Source organism: Eubalaena glacialis, chromosome 14, assembly GCF_028564815.1.
Source record: "Eubalaena glacialis isolate mEubGla1 chromosome 14, mEubGla1.1.hap2.+ XY, whole genome shotgun sequence".
Taxonomy (NCBI): Eukaryota; Metazoa; Chordata; class Mammalia; order Artiodactyla; family Balaenidae; genus Eubalaena; species Eubalaena glacialis.
Genome location: NC_083729.1, coordinates 52,425,372 through 52,440,501, shown reverse-complemented (window position 1 = coordinate 52,440,501; position 15,130 = coordinate 52,425,372). Strand labels below are relative to the sequence as shown.

Sequence of the window (15,130 nt, the reverse complement as noted above, 5' to 3'; positions counted from 1 at the left end):
TTATAAACACTTAAAGTCATTTTCTAGTCAATCATCAATGCATTTCTCACAGATAGGTCATCTCCAGGGTCCAATTTTGGTAGAGAAAAACAGACTTCCAAAAGCTAAGTGACTCACAAAAGCTTTCAGTGTTTGAGTAACAAAAATAGGAAAAGAAATATATTTTCTAAGTGTGGTTATATATCTTACTACCAATCTTCATCTCAAAGTTTATATTTTTACATTAAAATTTGTATTGTCCATTTTTACCACATGTGATGATTATAACAATATTAACTTAATATTTGTTGAATACTTATGAAGTATTTATATTTCATATTAGAAATAGAAGATGCTGTTTTAAAAAATAGAATTATTCTGCATAAACTCTTCTTGCTTTTATTTATTTATTTTTGGCTGCGTTGGGTCTCCATTGCTGCATGAGGGCTTTCTCTAGTTGCGGCGAGCGGGGGCTACTCTTCGTTGCGGTGCGTGGGCTTCTTATTGCGGTGGCTTCTCTTGTTGTGGAGCACAGGCTCTAGGCGCGCAGGCTTCAGTAGTTGTGGCTCGCAGGCTCTAGAGCGCGGGCTCAGTAGTTGTGGCACACGGGCTTAGTTGTTCCACGACATGTGGGATCTTCTCAGACCAGGGCTCGAACCCATGTACCCTGCATTGGCAGGCAGATTCTTAACCACTGCGCCACTAAGGAAGTCCTTAAACCTACGTTCTTATACTTGGGTTTAGAAAAACAACTGCCAAGTAAAGGATGAGGCACGAGTGGCTTGAGCTATGTTTAATTGGAAGATTGGGATTGACATATACACACTACTATATATAAAATAGATAATTAATAAGGACCTACTGATAGCATAGGAAACTCTACTCAGTACTCTGTAATGGCCTATATGGGAAAAGAATCTAAAAAAGAGTGGATGTATGTTTATGTATAACTGATTCACTTTGCTGTATACCTGAAACTAGCACAACATTGTAAATCAACTATACTCCAATAAAAATTAAAAAAAAAAAAAGTGCTGTGTTTATAGCGATGGCTTAGGAGTTTTAGTTAGTAGCCCAATGAGAATTATGGGTGTGATTAGATAAGTTCTTTGGATTTTCACCCAGATGTTAGAAGTATAGTATCTGAAAAGATGAAGGTGACAATCCTTTTTTACTCAGTGCTGGCCATTCCTAGAGTACCATATTCAGATGGAATGTTCTACTTTAGGAGGAACAAATACAAATGGGAGTCCATGTACTAATCCTCCAAATTTGTGAATATGTTATCTTGCATTTTAAAAAAAGGGACTTGGCTGAAGTAACTAAGATTAAGGATGATGAGATACAGAGATTATCCTTAATTATCTAGGTGGGCTCAACCTAATCATGTGAGTCCTTAAAAGTACCCTTCCTGGCTGAGGTGATGGTAAGAGGAAAAGGTGATTGTGGAAGAATGGTCAGAGAGATACAATGTTGCTCACTTTGAAGATAGTGGGAGGGAGCCATGAGCCAAGGCAAATGAGTGGAATCTGAAAGCTAGAAAAGACAAGGAAACAGGTCCTCCTAGCCTAGAGCCTCCAGAGAAGAATATGGCCCTTTTGACCCAGTGAGACCAGTGTCAGGCTTCTGACCTAAAGAACTGTAAGATAATAAATGTGTGTTATAAACCACTAAATTTGTGGGAATTTGTTATAGCAACAATAGCAACAAACACACATTTAGATGAGTGCATTTAGAATGTTGGAGACATCTGAACCCTGGTCACAGGAGCTGCTGCCAAAGGAACTTGGGTTATTTAATTCAGAGAATAGATGATTTAGTGGGACAAATTTGCTCTGCTTAAATATTTGAGGGGTTTTCTCCTGGAGAGATAGAGTAATTTTCAGCTGTAAGGAGGATTATCCAAAACAGGATAGACTGTTTTCAGGAATGGTGAGTTTTCTGTCACCAGAATGTTTAAGCCAAGGCTGGGCAACTACTTGGCAGAGATATATATATAAGGAAGTTGTGAACCTATAGTTGGTTAGACTAGAGACTTTGTTCAGCCTTTACAAACTTCAAGATCCTATGTAGTTTTAAGAAAAATATTTATTATAGTAATTTTTAAATGTTACCTTATATTCATGATTGATTCCTCTAAACTCCTACACCACATTACATTACTGCCACACTAAAATTACCATAGAGTGAATAACCCAGACTTATGCTAATATTAGGCTAACCTGGTATTGATGGAAAAGGAGCATTCCAAGTAGGTCCTTTTGAAGGTAAGCACTTTAAAGTCCTGTTCTTCTAGGTTTATCTTTACTAGTATAGTTCAGTAGGGGGCAATATTGTACTATCAGTTTGGCCTACTGGCCCCGCCTCAGGAGCAGCGTGTGGGAAACCGTTGTTTACTACTGACTTTTTTGTTTTTAATTTTTATTGGAGTATAGTTGATTTACAATGTTGTGTTAGTTTCTGCTGTGCAGCAAAGTGAATCAGTTATACATATATCCACTCTTTTTTAGATTCTTTTCCCACATAGGTCATGACAGAGTATTGAGTAGAGTTCCCTGTGCTCTACAGTAGGTCCTTATTACTATTGACTTTGAATGTTAATTGTCCTTTAAATGTTACTTTGGTCGTATGAAACACCTACTTCTCTATATGCAAATTGGTATAGTTTGAGTTTTATTTGTCAAATCAAAACCTTTTTTCTCTCACTTGTTATACTTTGTAATATTTCCATGCTTTGCACTAAGTACTATAAGTTATACACAGCCCTAGAAAAGTAGCCAAAAATAAAAGCAGTACCATTTCTGTGGTAGCAGTTTATATTTACAAAATTGTTCTTTTCTTAAATTCTGACAAATGGGTATTCAAAAGACTTTGGATTTTTACTTAAATCTGTGCGGTCTTAACCAGTTTGGGACCATCATCTCATTAAGAATCTAAAGAAAACAATGACTCCCTTGTCCTAAAAATGCATATATTCAGACTTTTGCATGTATTTATATAGGCCTCTTAAACTCCCAGCCATTAACCTAGGATCTTTCTTAATTGGACACTCCAGTAATTTTCCCCCTCTGTAATTGATTGATGTGCTTACTTTTTCTAAAGGGCAATGTTTTTTCTAATTATGATTAGCTCATAGTACAGAATTTGACGAAATCTCTTTGACTTCAAGTACAGAGAGCTACACTTTCAATTTCATATTGTATGTGTAGGCCTGAGCTGGCTATCTTCATTCATTAACCCAACTCTCTAATTTAGCATGCATATGTTCTACTTTTCGTTCATTTTCCGTGACTTCTCAATTTTTATTTTGTATGACAAACACCCTGCTTAAATCAGTTTTTGTTCTCTCTTACCCAGCATTTAGTACCAACTTAAGGTTCACTTCAATCGATAAACTTTCTGAGCTTACTAAGGAGTTTTCAGACTTTGTAACCCTCTTTTTTGGTTAGGTTAGTTAGTTAAGACTTGCTTCAATCTCTATATCGTCCATTTATCCATGTAAAGCATTTTTACAGGGTTGCTGAATGAGGCACTGAAAAACATGCAAAATTATAGCAATCACTGTCTTGGCCTCTTAGGGATTTTTCAGTAGATTCTTTATGGATGGGTTGAGGGGATGTAACCTTGCTAATGTTTTGCATATATAGGCTGCAACATTTTAAGCCATTCAGAGGACATGAAGCAAACCCATCTTCCTTATGGGAGGTGACCCCAATAGCATACCTCTGTGAGCACAACATCAGTATATGGAAGTCTGCATGATCAGAATCACAGAATCATAGATCTATAGGAGACCTTCATCTAGCCTCATTGAAAAATGACATGTATATGGTCGTGATTTGTCAGAGCTCTGGCCATGCCACAACCCCAGGTATAAATCCCTTAAAACCTACTGAGAATCTCTGATGGAGTCCAGGAGTTCCCAACCTTTTAATCTCTGAAAATTTAACGGATCCCCAGTGTCTGTGGATTGGAAAGAAGATATGTTTGGATGATTTTTTTCAGCCTCACAGATTGGGATTACTTCACTAATCATCTCACTCATCTCATGTGAAGGGGAGAAAACCATAGCTTGCCCAATGTGTCACATTTATTGGAATTTGGGTGTGTCTCCCTCATTCATGCTCTTTTTTTTTTTTTTTTTTTTTTAATCCACACCATCTCTCCATCTTTTATACTTAGGTGTGTTTTATTTACTTAACTACCTTGGCTCTATGGGCATTGCCTTTTCTTAACTACTGCACTTATTAAGCCATACACTCGAGAAGGATCAGGGGACAAAAGAATGATAAAATCTAGGTAGAGCTGTTGCATCAGGGGGAACATGGGACTAGACATGGGAGCAGGTTCAGGATTCTGTTACTCCATCTACAATTGGGACGTGTGTTCCAAGGAAGAAAGGATGAGTGACCTGTGATTAGTCAAGGTCTTTGTAGAACCCAAGTCCTGGTTAGTTTAGGGTGGGCAGTCAGCAGTCCAGCTGTCAGGGAGTCAGAGCAGGTATTGAATAGGTTTAATAACTCACTATTAGAGGGTACAGGTGCAGGGAGACCAACAAATAAAGCAAAAACCCTTTCCTGAAGTCACTGAGCCTTGTAGCAAGGAAGAACAAATCATATTCCCATGAATGAGATGCCATGGTGAAGTAGGAAAAGGAGCAAGGCTAATTCTAAAAACCATCACAATAATGTATATTGGATTCAGGAATGCAGTTGGCGGAGTATTCAGACATATGTTTAAATACTTGAAGATGCGTATGTTTACTTCCTAGCTTTGCTTTTTTCTTGGCCTGAACCAGCTAAGTATAGGCAGAGGAGGCAGCAAGAAAGAAAAGGTTGCTATGGCTAATCCACCAGTGTGGGTGGTTGAGAGGTAGCAGGGTGTGTTAAGAGCATGAGGCAGCCTTAAAATTTTGAAGTTTATGTTTTAATTTGTATGGTCTTATTCTCATGAATTGTTACATTTTGCATCTTTAAAATTTATAGTGAGAAATGGTTATATAACAGAGTTAATAGGAATACAAGATGAAGCAAATCCTTTTTCTATTTTCCCATCAAATGCAACATATTATCACATTGCTACTTACCAACTGTTGAGTTCCTTATCAAACTTTCTTTTTTTTCATTCAGTTTTAGGACTGCATGGCCTAGTGGACTAAGTTTCAAAAAAAGGGAGCTTCTAAATTAGACTCTGCCTATTTCAGATTTGGGTTTCTTTTGTTACATAGAGAAGTCATCTCAATTACCCTTTTTGCTGAGATCACCACCATGTTTTAGACTTAGTAATTCTCAACTACTAAGTTATTATTTTTGAAAAATCATTCATAATAATTTATATATACAATATATGTATATAAAGCGATAGTTTATATGTGAAACAGCCACACCACCACAATGTGTGCTTATGTTTTAGGAGCAGTAAGATACAACCCCTTTCTTGGAAAAAACAAGAGGCAGTAGCTGCCACCATTTATTGAGTATCTGTAGGACAGTGTGCTGCCTGTGCTGTCTCATTTAATCATAACAACCCCTTGAAGTAGGTAGTGTTATTATTTCTATTTTACAGATAATGAAATTGAAACTCAAGGTTACACTGCTAATAAATAACAGAGCTAGGATTTAAATGCTCATGTATCCAACTCCAAAGTATATGCTTTTGATTATTGCTGTGCCCTACTTACTACCTACACTGTGATTTGGTCAGATAGATATCAGAAGTGGGTTATTGTGTATCTGTGTTTACAGGAGAGGCTTAGTCTAGGTTTTGACCTTTACACTCAAATGGTATAGTATCTTCAAAGTTAGGGAAAGGATTCTTGGTAAAAATATATATATATATATATGGAACCAGAGCTCTTGTAATATTTTAACGAGAGTAATAATTTAACAAACATGATGATAAACCACCAATTTATTTGGTGATTCTCTAAAATTACAACTTTGAAAGTAAAATTAAAATTACATTTTTTAGCACTTTCCCACCACACTTGAGCTCAAGTTTTGTTATCAGATGACTGGAATAGGTACAGAAGAGGTTTTAAATCAAATATCTTTTTACAGCAGGTGTCTTAAAATAGAGGAATTTCCATTCATTTTTGTGAGGAGCTACTTCTGTTTTTCCTTTAATCTTAGGACAATTGGTAGGTGTGTATGATGATGAATTATTATGTTATTCCCTTAATAATTAGAGGTGGGCATGTCAGGATTTCAGCCATGTCCTTTTGTCATGTGTACTCCAAATATCCAAAAAGAGGGAGCTGGTGCCACCCTGAAGTCAGACAAATCCAACTTCATTATTGACTTCTCAGAAACCTCTTTCTTGAGAACTAGTACTGGTACTTTCTTACCTTTAAAAATAAAGAAGAATTAGTAGTATTAATTAATGGTAGTGCTGCAGCTGCTCCTGCTTCTTTTTTAAAAAAAAATTAGGTTGTACTGCTTAAAATATTGGATGTTATCTTTACAAATCTTTCCTTTTAGTTTTAAAAATATTTATTTATTTATTTATTATTTTGGCTGCACTGGGTCTTAGTTGCAGCACATGGGATCTTTGTTGCAGCATGTGGGCTTCTTAGTTGCGGCATGTGAACTCTTAGTTGCAGCGTGCATGTGGGATCTAGTTCCCTGACCAGGGATCGAATGCAGTCCCCCTGCATTGGGAGCACAGAGTCTTACCCACTGGACCATCAGGGAAGTCCCACAAATCTTTCCTTTTAAATGAAACTGTTTTTCCTTACCAGTATTAATACAGGATCAATATTAGTGGAACCTATTTTCTAGAGTAAATACCATTCAAGGAAATGGTATCTGAGAATTTTTTTTCCTAAGAAAAACTGGGTATCTTTTTCCTTGCCATTATTTTTATTATGCAGAGTTATCTGATTTTTTTTTAATATGATAAATATTTTTCAACCAATTTGGACACTCATCGTTTATAAAACTCTCATGTGAAAGGCCTTAGTTTAGCATTGGATTGTCATTTCACAGTGTTACTTCCTTTTTATTGCTTGTAGCTTTTGGTTTAACAGTTAGTGGGTCGGAGATCAGATGGGTGTATGGCTGTCTCTACAACCTTGGCAAGAGTGCTCAGAGCAGGTACTGGCAGAAGGAAGAGGGCAAGTTTTTTATTTAAGAGGTATATAATTATATAAATTTTTTATTTAAAAATTTATATATATGGCAAATTAAAGAGTCATATATTATTTTTATTATCATTTAAAAGCTATTCAGAGAATTCCCTGGTGGTCCAGTGGTTATGACTAGGTGGTTTCACTGCCGTGACCCGGGTTCAATCTCTGGTCAGGAAACTAAGATCGCACAGGCCATGCAGTGCAGCCAGAAAAAAAAAAAAGACAGTTATTCATATAAGTAACTGTTGAAGTATTGATGTGATTGAAACTCTTGATTCTTTTCTCTGGTGGAATCTCAGTTTTTCTCTGAGGTGGTTGTTAAAATGTTATTGTGAGTATCTGGGCAGGTATAATATGAGGGGAACTAATTTGTGGGGGAAAATAAAATGGATTTTATTTAGATGTGGTCATGAAGTATAAAAAAGGAAATGAAATAATGAAATAGATACGTTGGTATCAACACAGGTAGCCCTTTTATTCTTATATAAAGAATCATATCATACCTATTAGAATGGTTATTATAAAAGAGACAAGAAATTGCAAGTGTTGGAGAGAATGTAGAAAAAGGGGAACTCTTGTACACCGTTAGTGAGAATATAAATTGGTGCAGCCACTATGGAACACAGTATGGGGATTCCTCAAAAAATTAAGACTAGAACTATGATATGATCCAGCTATTCCACTTCTGGGTATTTATCCAAAGAATACAAAATTACTAATTTGAAAAGATATATGTACCCCTATGTTCATTCAGCATTATTTACAATAGCCAAGATATGGAAACAACCTAGATGTTCATTGAAGGATGAATGGATAAAGAAGATGTGGTATATATACACAGTGGTATATAAGAAGATGTGGTATATATACACATATTACTCAGCCATGAAAATAATGAAATCTTGCCACTTGCAACACTGTGAATGAAACTTGAGGATATTATGCTAAGTGAAATAAGTCAGAGAAAGACAAAACTGTATGATTTCACTCATTTGTGGAACTTAAAAAAACAAATGAACAAATAAAGCAAAACAAAAATAAACTCACAGGGGACTTCCCTGGTGGTCCAGCTGTTGAGAATCTGCCTTCAAATGCAGGGGACATGGGTTTGATCCCTGGTCAGGGAACTAAGATCCCACATGCTGCGGGGCAACTAAGCCTGCGCGCCACAACTAGAGAGCCCACGTGCCGCAACTACTGAGCCCACGCGCTCTGAAGCCCATGTGCCACAACTAGAGAGAAGCCAGCACACCACAACGAAAGATCCTGTGTGCCGCAATGAAAGATCCTGCATGCTGCAACAAAAAGACCCGACACAGCTAAAAATAATAAATAAATATTTTTTAAAAACCCCTCCAAACTCACAGATACAGAGAACAGATTGGTTGTTATCAGAGGGAAAGGGGGTTGCAAGATGGATGAAATGGGTGAGGGGGGTCAATTGTATGGTGATGGATGGTAACTAGACTATTGGTACTGATCACTTTGTAGTATATACAGATGTCAAATTATAATGTTGTACACCTGAAACATATAATGTTATATACCAATTTTATCTCAATTTAAAAAATCAGGGCTTCCCTGGTGACACAGTGGATAAGAATCTGCCTGCCAATGCAGGGGACACAGGTTTGATCCCTGGTCCGGGAAGATCCCACATGGTGTGGAGCAACTAAGCCCATACGCCACAACTACTGAGCCGGCACTCTAGAGCCCGTGAGCCACAACTACTGAAGCCCGCATGCCTAGAGCCCGTGCTCTGCAACAAGAGAAGCCACCACAATGAGAAGCCCGCACACCGCAACGAAGAGTAGCCCCCACTCACCGCAGCTAGAGAAAAGCCCGTGTGCAACAACGAAGACCCAATACAGCCAAAAATAAATAAATAAAACAAAAATAAAAATAAATTAAAAAAAACCTCAACTCATTAAAAAAAAAAAGAATCATAATATAAAATAGTTTCTATTTAGAATTCAGTTCACATCTAGGATTTAAATTTTTTGTGAGGCTGGGGTGTTATGTATATTGATAATATTCTGTTCATTTGGTATTATCACTATAAATTCATATTAGAAACTGTGAGAGAATGATTTTAGTGAGACTTTGGATCGTATTTCTGAAAGCATTACCTGTCAAGGTAGAATCTCTCCTTATGAAGAAAGTGGGCATGTACACTCAAGCCCTATTGAGTAAATCAGTAACCAGGAATGAATGCTAAATTGGTATTCCAAAAGATTTTTTAAAATGCAGACATGTATTCAGGGCACTTCTTTTGGATAACATTTTTATTCATGATGCAACCTGAGTTATTTTGCAAATAAGATTAAGATGCACCACATGTGTCTTTTGAAGGGCTTTTAATCATACTCACTACAGGTATAGTGTAATGAATCAGAGTGAGTGTTCAGATAAACAATATTCAATTAGCATAGAGACTTTTTTTTCCTGAGCTTGTGATATAGTACGTCTATTGGATAGCTTGTTGGACATCTTAGGTAGTCTTTTTCCAGTTTGTTTTGTCTTTCATGTTTCTCACATTTTAAGTAATTGCCTCATAGGAAACACAGAGATTACATGATGTGAGTCCTTGAAATTGAAATCTGTCCTGGAATAGAAATATTTTCATTTTCTTTTTAGCAATTTATGTTTTTATATTCATCAGCATTTAACCCCTTCCTTCTCACAGATAACCATTGTCTTTACTCCTAAAGCTAGAGTTGAAATGGGCCTGATTTTGAACTTTATATAAAATGGAATCATAACATGATAAATCTTTTGTGTCTGGCTTCTATCATTTGATGTTATTTTTAAGAGATTCATTCATATTGCTATGTGGAGCTGTAGGTTGTCATTGCTGTACGGTATTCAGTTGCATGAATATACTGCAGTTTATTCATACTACTATTAACGGATATTGAGGTCATTTCTAGTTTTTAGCTACTTTCAACAGTGAAACCATCAACATTCTTGAAGCTTATCCTAGTGCACATATGCAGGAGTTTATCTATGGTATATGCCTATGAGTGGAATTGCTGAGTCATAAGGAATACATTTCTTTGAGTTTATCAGATTATGCCAAACTATTTTCAAAGTGGTTGTACTAGTCTACATTCCCACTTTCATTTATTTTGATCTTTAATTTCTTTCAGCAATGGTTTACAGTTTTCAGTGTACAGATTTCACACATATTTAAAATAATTTGTCCCTAAGAATTTCATTGTTTTGGGTGCTCTTGTAAGTGGAATTGGAGTTTTATTGCATTTTCCAATTTTTCATTGCTGATCTGTAGAAATGTAGTTGGTTTTTGCAGACTTGTAACCTGCAATCTTGCTAAACTTTTAAAAATAGTTCTAATAGTTTTGTTGTAGATTCCTTAGGATATTTGACCATGTTTTTTATTACAAATTCAGTTTCTTCAGTTGATAGTGGGTTATTCAAGTTTCCTATTGCTTCTTGTGTCAGTTTTGATAATTTGTATCTTTTGAGGAATTTGTTTCATCTAAGTTGTCAGATTTATTTTCATAAAGTTTTTCATAATATTCCCCCTTCTTATGGTTTAATGTTTTATTCCATGACAATGGTAATTTGTGTCTTCTCTTTTTTTTCCTGTGATCTGTGCAGCTAGAGATTTACCAATGTTATTGATCTTTTCAAAGAACCAGTATTTGGTTTCATTGATTTATTCTGTATATGTTTATTTTATATTTCATTGATTTCTGTTCTTTATTATTTTCTTCCTTCTACTTATTATGGCTTTAATTGTTCTTTTTCTGTCTTCCTAAAGTTGGGAGCTTAGATAGTTTATTTTAGGTTTTTCTTCTTTTGCGCTACAATAGCAGAGTTGATTAGGTGTGCTAGATGCATATGTCCAGCAAAGCCTAAGATATGTACTATCTGGTCTTTAACAGAAAAATGTTGCCAACTTTTGCTCTAGGGGCTATAATAAGCATCTTTATCTTAACTCAATCAGGAATATTATAATCTTACAACATTATATTTCTATTTTACTGTTCTTAGTGCAATTGTTGTATATCTGTTATGTCTATATACGTTTTAACCCTACAATACTGTTATAATTTTTGCCCTGAAATATATATCTTTTAAAGAAGAGATGAAAACAATATGCCTACCTATTATATTTACCACAAATTTACCATTTCTAGTGCTCCTCATTTCCTGTAGATCCAAGTTGCCATCTGGTGTCATTTCCCTTCATGTGACTCATGACCCCCTCATTTTACCTTCTCCAGAAAAAATAAATAGTCTTTTAGAGGAGATAGGGCAGGTCATTCACCTGGCTGAATGAAGTGGTGTGAGGGATTTGAAGATCTACCTCTTTTTTCAAACAGATTTTCAGTCAAACTTCCTTCTTTTGCTCCTTCTATCCCCACTTCCAGAATTCCGTGGTGGTGTGTTTACTCCTCAGACTTTTGCTGATTGTGGCGTATCAGTTATGCATGCTGCCAGTTTAGGATTCAGCTTTGTGTGTGTGTGTGTGTCTCTGTCCTTTACCACTCCTCTATCTGCTTTCCAACTTCCAGATTTCTAACTACACTCCCACTGTCCCCACCCTGGTGGATTTAATGCTCTTTTAACAAATCTCGTTACTTGTTGTTTTAGAGGATTAGCAAAAGTACATACCTGAATTTGATATTCTCTCTTTACCCAGAAGTCCAAGTACACTTTCTTACTTTTAAAATATAATTTTTGCATTTGTCTCATTTTAATTTTTATTATAGTTACATTATTTTTATTTACTACATGAAACAAATTACCAGAATCAAAGTATACTGTCTAGTTTCTTTCATCTGTGAGGTTAGAAATACTTTTTTATGCTATAACAACCCTAATGGAAATCTGTCAATTTAGTTTTTATTTTACAAATTAATTATATGGAAAAATATGAAGAAAAAATATTCTTGAAGAAATTTTATATTCTTTTTTGGCAGTTAATAGTAGGGTTCATACCCAATAAGACCTTTACAATGTTTGCATATTTTAAGGTTATGTAATGGAGGAATGGTAGGTGGAAGAAAAGGGTAGAAAAAATTCATTACCAATTAGACTCATGAGTGTATTTAATAATCATTTTTGACATCTCATGAACTTAGGCCTTTTTTATTTGTTTAATTATTTTAGCTTCTATTTTTATATCATATTGTACAAACTAATGGTAGTATATGAATAACTCATCACACTGCCATTTTCTAGAAATGCACTTGAAATGTCCCAGCCACCAAAGCTTTGTCGTTAGATCTTGCCGTTAGATAGTCTTCACCAAATTATTCGTAGGAATCTGTGGTTCCTTTTTCCTTCTTTTTCTCTCACTGTCTCCATCTCTTTCTCCCCCTTTCCCTCTCCCTTACCTTCCTGCCTTCCCTTGCTCCCTCCCTTCCTTCCTTCCAAATACTATATCAAGGTGTCCTAATAAAGATATTGGCAGGATTCAAACTGGACAAAATTTAAGGTCCAAGGGCCCCTGCCTTTCTCTTTTCCCCAGCGTCATACTGCATTTTGTTGTTGGGTATATGGTTTGATCTGCCTTGATCATTTGCCTTTATGTCTTGCACACCCGTTAACTAGCATTCATGGCTAGAAACTGGCCCAGTGCGGATGCTGTTCCATTCTCAAATTCACAACAAATCACCTTCCTTAAACTTTTAGACTAAAACTAGAACTGGAAGTTTGGAAGGGGCAAGGCTTGAGGAAATCCCCTTTTTTGTTTAATGTGCACTACTAAACAGAGTTAGGAGACCTGCATTATAAAAACAACAATTAACATTTTGGTAGAATATCTCATTTAAACTTCCAATTATGCAAGAAACAGCATTCTCCCTGTTTTACAGACGAGAAAACAAACACCAAAAGGGCATTTAATTGCCCCAAATTACTTGCTGCTAAGTAGGAAGAGAACTTGAACCCAGTTCTTTCCATTTCAGACTCCCATGCTTTTTCCAGGGTGCTTTTTGACCTCTTTCCCATCCCTCCTCTGACACTACTTAAGCAAGTTCCTGGAAAGAAAAAGTGGTAGGCACACTAAACCTTACCAGATCAGAGGAGTCTGTCATTTATTTGGAAAGATTTTGTTTGAAGTTTTCAGGACATTGTTTTAATAAATTTAGAAACCCTCCAATATTAAGTACCTTGACACATAAGCTAGTTCTCAAATTATAATAAAATTCATTAACTTGGAGAAAGATTTTTCTCTAAAAATAAGATCATGATATATGGGGTGGGGGAGGGTGTTGTGTGTACATTTCATAGTTTACAAAACATTCATTCTGTCATCACAGTACTTCTAAAAATAGCTATTGTATTTATGGGGAATGAGGTTTACATTTAAAATGGGCAACTCTTCTCTTTGAATTGATTAAAATTTTGATAAGTATTTCCAAATTGCCCTCCTAAAAGATGTTACCAGTTTACAACAGTGTATTACAACCTTGTACCCTTGCCCAAACAGGGTATATCATACTCTTTTGTATTCTAAACCGCGCAAAAATTATTTTGTTTAATTTACACTGTTTGATTTTCAAGTGAGGTTTCACATTTCTTTTGCATGTTTATTAACCATTGGGGTTCCTCTTTACTTGTTTATTTGGCTCTTTAAAATTGATTTCTAAGAGCTCTTTGGACATATGGTTATTGATCCTTTGTCTATTTTATTCCAGCCTGTCATTTGTCATTTATCTTTGTTTATGTTCATTCAACAAACTTAAATTTCTAATTTTTATGGAACTTTTCAACTAGGAACAAATTTCTCTACATTTTTTCAATTCTTTGTTTGGGCTTACAATTATTTTACAGTTTTCATCTCACATTTCATAAATTTATTCCTATGTGGTTTTTTTTAACGCGTTTTCATTTTTTATTTTAATTGTAATCTGAGGTTTTTTTTTAAAATAACATTTTCTATTTGGTTACTAGGAAAGTAATGTGTGTATGTTTGTGTGTCTTGATATTTATCTTGTAACTGCCCAACTTTCTAGCCTCTGTTATTAATTCTAGTGGTTTTTCAGTTGATTATCTAAATATGCTATTACCTTATTTGCAAATAATGATCATTTTTCTACTCTTTTTTTTCTACTATTTATGTGTATATTGTATATGTGTGTATATATGTATGTGTGTGTATTTATCTTATAGACTTGATTAGGACCTCCAAAACATGTTACGTAATGGTAATACTGGTGACTCTTGTCTTGACCCTCAATAATAGGAATGTTTCTAGAGTTTAAATATTAATTACGTTGTTAACTCTTTTCTGATACATACTCTTTCTCTATTTAAGGACGTTTGCTTCTATTCCAAGTTTAGGAAGTTTTTTTAATCAGGAACAGATATTTGCAGACATATTTTTCTCTTTTTAGCTATTATTATAGTCAAGTAAATGAATTGATTTTCTTATATGGAACTTTTCTTGTTTTCCTGAGATAACATTTTTTAGTCATTTTATTTACATAAAAATTTGACTTATTAATATTTTATATTGGATTTTTACATATATTTCATATTTACATATATTATATATATTACATATTTTTACATACATATGTATATATGTATATACGTATGTATAGCATAAAAACCATTTTTATGCTACCTTTGGTTTGGGTATTAAATTATGCAATTAGATTACATATTAGATTATGGTTTGAATATTAGATTATGTAAGCCATGTGGATTTAATTAACAGGCTTTCTACCTTTTTTTTTTAATTTTTAAATTTAATTTTATTTATTTTTTTATACAGCAGGTTCTTATTAGTCATCAGTTTTATACACATCAGTGTATACATGTCAATCCCAATCGCCCAATTCATCACACCACCATCCCCACCCCACCCCCGGCTTTCCCCCCTTGGTGTCCATACATTTGTTCTCTACATCTGTGTCTCAACTTCTGCCCTGCAAACCAGTTCATCTGTACCATTTTTCTAGGTTCCACATACATGCGTTAATATACAACATTTGTTTTTCTCTTTCTGACTTACTTCACTCTGTATGATAGTCTCTAGATCCA

General features: G+C 35.1%; 1 protein-coding gene across 6 annotated transcripts in view; it reads left to right on the top strand.

The window, feature by feature from the left end:
- Positions 1-15,130, top strand: part of PUS10 (pseudouridine synthase 10) — a 67,840-nt gene that overhangs the window by 7,779 nt on the left and 44,931 nt on the right. The gene's annotated exons all lie outside the window — the stretch shown is intronic.